Source organism: Erinaceus europaeus, chromosome 11, assembly GCF_950295315.1.
Source record: "Erinaceus europaeus chromosome 11, mEriEur2.1, whole genome shotgun sequence".
NCBI classification, from domain to species: Eukaryota; Metazoa; Chordata; class Mammalia; order Eulipotyphla; family Erinaceidae; genus Erinaceus; species Erinaceus europaeus.
This window is the reverse complement of record NC_080172.1, coordinates 117,553,038-117,557,119: the sequence shown is the minus strand read 5'-3', so window position 1 is coordinate 117,557,119 and position 4,082 is coordinate 117,553,038. Positions and strand designations below refer to the sequence as shown.

General features: G+C 53.5%; 1 long non-coding RNA gene across 1 annotated transcript; it reads left to right on the top strand.

Moving 5' to 3' along the window:
- The first annotated feature begins 335 nt into the window (after positions 1 to 335).
- Positions 336 to 2,963, top strand: LOC132541171 (uncharacterized). The gene is made up of 3 exons (XR_009552343.1): positions 336 to 1,029; positions 1,711 to 1,854; positions 2,216 to 2,963. It is a non-coding gene; the product is annotated as an uncharacterized LOC132541171 (long non-coding RNA).
- Positions 2,964 to 4,082: the final 1,119 nt, after the last annotated feature.

Below are 4,082 nucleotides of genomic sequence, written 5' to 3'. Positions count from 1 at the left end.
CCTCCAGGGTTGTCACTGGGGCTCAGTGCCAGCCCTACAAATCCACTGTTTCTGGCGGCCATTTTTTCCATGTTATTGGATAGGAGAGAGAGAAATTGAGAGAGGAGGGGAGGCAGAGAAGGAGAGAGACAGAGAGACACCTGAAGACCTGCTTCATCACTTGTGAAGCCTCCCCCTGCAGGTGGGGAGCAGGAACTTGAACCCGGATCCTTGTGAGAATCCCTGTGCTTAGTACTATGTGTGCCTAACCAGGTGAGTCACTGCCCAGCCCCCTTGAGGCGGACATCTATAGTGACGTATGCTATGAAGTGGGGGGGGCTCAAAATGAGAAGAGAAGCAAGCCAGATGCCGAAGAACAGAGAGCGTCCGACTTCATTTGTGTCAAGTTCCAGGACCAGAAAAGTCAGTGACAGAAATCATATCACCGGGGCTAGGGACCGAGTGCGAGGGGACAGGCGGGTATGGGGGGCAGTTGGCTACACCTGCAAACATCAACATTATAGGTAAGAATATCCATCATTGTGTACACCAACTTTAACTCATTGAACCATATGCTTGAAACAGGTGGATTTTATGGAATGCGAATTATTCCTCAGGAAAAGCCGTAAAGAAAAAAAGGGGGGGTGGAGGAACACAGGAAGCGAGTGTGGAGTAAAGAGTGGGGAAGAAGAGTCATGCTCTCATCCGCAGTCCGTGTGATTTGACCCCTGTGCTCCAGTCAACCTTGCGGGCCAGGCTGGCTGGGAAGATGGGTTGCCATGGTGACAGCATCTGGTCCACTGGGGCAGAAAGGCGTGTGAGCCAGTCACTGCGGAGCCATGCGATGACGCAGTTTCAGGGCATCCCAGATTCCTCCGGCATGTGGAGAAGGGAGTCGGCGGCCCTTCCTGGAGAGGAGAGCCTCCCGTGACGTGTGGGGGGAGACGGCGAGCCTCCTTGAGCTGAGACAGAGGGGGTCTCAGTGGGAGTCCATGCTCGGCTCTGCTCCCTGGACACACTCCTGATTCTGCACACCCACCAAAGCGTCAGGTGGCTGCCATTTCTTTAAACTTGAATGTAATGTTTGTTTGTTTGTTTTTAGATAAAGAGGCAGAGACAGAGGGAAGAGAGACCAAGGGAGAGGGGGAGAGCGAAGGAGAGACAGAGGGAGAGGGGACCGTAGCATGAAACTTTCTTCAGTGCAGTGAGGGCCGGGCTCAGACCCAAGTCACACATAGGGCAGCACAGCTCACTATCCAAGTGAGCTATTTTGCTGGGTCTGTCATTTCTGTTTTTATTCATGTGAATGAGGTTTAATCTTGTCTAGAGAGTCTCCTGCTAACTCTTGGAATAGAGTTTCCCCGGAGTGCTGCAAAAAACTAGGTTAGACCTCTGCTGGAGACTCTAAAGGCAGTGCTCAGTGCTCAGTGCTCAGTGCTCCTGGCCACACTTCTGGGTGCTAATTCCATCTGCGGGCGGGGAGTGGGGAGAGAGGGAGTAGCAAGAATGTGTGGAGGGGGCACTGGCTGTGCAAAGGCCCTCTGGCAGGATCTGTTGAGCTCAGGGACTCCCTGCGGACCAGAGCCCAGTCAGCAGTGACCCCAGGAAGCCAGGGAGTGTAAACTGGAGTGTAAACTCTGGTTTCCAAGGGCAGGGCACAGTCCCACAATATTACTCAGTGGCATTGGTGCAGTTAATTGTCTCAAGGATATTTCTTTGTCCTGGCTCCAGGGACCATCTCTGGAGGGTCTGGGCCTCACAGCTCCCTTACATGCTGGAAAGGAATGAAAATGCTTCCCGCGAGCCTACTGCACAACTAACTGCCATCGCAGCCTCCATCCGCCCACGGAAGAGAGTCCCTTACCCCTGGTTTGGGTAAGTTAACTGAGCTTCAGAGAAGGGAAGTGACTCTCCCAAGGTCACGCAGGGAGAGACAGGATTCGCACCGTGGTCAGCACTGCCCAAAGTCCAGCACTGAGAATTCAGTTCAAGGGTCAGGAGGGTTGGCACATCCTGGGGGCCCAAGGGCAGCGGGCAACCCACTTGAGGCCAGGCACCCCTGCTTGCTTGGCTCCCTGCCCTTGGTCTCTGGGTGCTGGGGAAGGCTCGGTCCTGTGGGTGACTAAGGCTGAGAAGATGTGCTGAAAGTGAGGCCCAGTGACTAAGAGGAAGGAAGGGGTGCCCCTCAGCCTCCCCACCCCGGCCCCACACAGCCGTTTCCCAATTCCCTCTACAGGTTTGACAGAGCCCATAGGAGAGGGGGTGGGAGGGAGGTGAGAGCCGGCAGGACCGGGCTGCAGGAAGTGGGCTGGGCAGACCAGGGTGGGATTGCGACAGCCTCCTGGCCTTCTGCCCTGCCCGGCCCTGTACCTGCCACCTGGACTACATGGGACTCATCCATGTGAGGCTGCCCAGCGCCTGGTCACTCCTGCAGCCACTTGGGCACCCCGTCATCCCAGGACAAAGCCAAGCATGTGCTGCCCCGCCTTCCAGATCCCTGCTTCCCGGCCACTGCTGCCCTAGAGCGCCTTTCCAGGCCCGGCCTCAGCTGGCTTCTGGCCACGCCTGTCGTCCGATGTCTCAGCATCCAGCTTCCATTCCCACACCAGTAGCTGACTCTGACTCTCATCACAGAAGTCCCTTCTGGGTGACCAGCACACCCCTGGTCCCCTGAACTGAGGGAACCCCTGCCCGGTGGCCCGACACCTTGTACCATCTGTGCGGGGGCCCACAAGTCTTGTCTGGGACGCCCCTGCCCCTCCCAGGCAAAGCCAGCACCAGCCCTGCCACTTGGCGGTTCTGCCTATGATGTGCCCGCCGGGGCTCTGTGGCTCTGAGGACACGGTGGTGGCTTGTTGGAGCCACTGACCCATAGAAGTTGCTCTGAAAAAGAACGGAGGTGGGGGGCAAGAGATAAAGAAAGCAGGGAAGGGGGAGAGGGAGGGAAGAGGAGTGAGTCCAAGTCAGTGAACAGAAAGAGATTATTCCACATGTCTGTTTGTTCACGGTAAATTTACTAACATTAAAAAAGAAACATTTTATGGTTTTTATTACTATCAGAACAGTAAGACACACAGGTGCTGGTGAATTGCCTCTTTGTCTTTTGTGTGTGTGTGTGTGTGTGTGTGTGTGTGTGTGTGTAAGACTTAACAGTGTTTTACAAAACGATAACATTTCAGGAGTATAATGTCACATTCACACGTGATGTGTGTAAGTCATTACACTCTCCACCAAGGTAAATTTATCTGTAAAAGGACATAGTTGATGTTTTATAGATCACATATGCTCTCTATAAGCACAGCTGTGTGTATGTGTGTGTCTGTGTGTGTGTGCCTGTCTGTGTGTGTCTGTGTCAGTGTGTATCTGTCTGTGTGTGTGTGTGTGTGTGTGACTGTGTGTATGTGTGTTTGACTGTGTGTGTATGTTTACAATCTTTTCAAACCACGAAATCCGTGGCCAGAAAAATACCTCACCTGGATAGCACCTCACTTTGCTGTTCCAGCCATGCAGACTCAAGCTCAGCTCCCACCACGGTGGCGGGAACTTTGGTGCTGAGGCCTCCACCCATCCATCAACCTATCCGCCTGCCTGCCTGTCTGTCTATCTATCTGGAAAAGTCAGCCCAACCTGGTGATGAAACAGACAAATACAAACCCAGCCTAATGGACCATCTAAAAACGGTCCATGGCTGTTTCTGACCTTCAGCTTGCCAGTGCTTATTCTGAACACTCCACAAGCTGTGGATAAGAAAGTAAAAAAAAAAAAAAAATCACTTGTGACCCTGCGGCCAGAAAGAGCCACTCCGCATCTTGGTGCGTTTCTCTCTAGACTTTCTGGGTGTGCACATCACGCATATTGCGCCAAAATGGATTCTACCGCACCTGGTGCCAGCAGCTGGCATCCTGATTTAGCGCTGGCATGTGACAGACCCCTGGCTGCTCAGGGTCCACCCAGGGCACCATTTTGCGTGTCACAGTTTCCCCTCGGTATTTTCACAGCAGGTGAGTGAATCAGCATCTCACGCCCTCACTCGGGGGGAGAGAGAGAGAGAGAGAGAGAGAGAGAGAAAGAGGGAGAGAAAACAAAAAGAAAAGATAATGGAT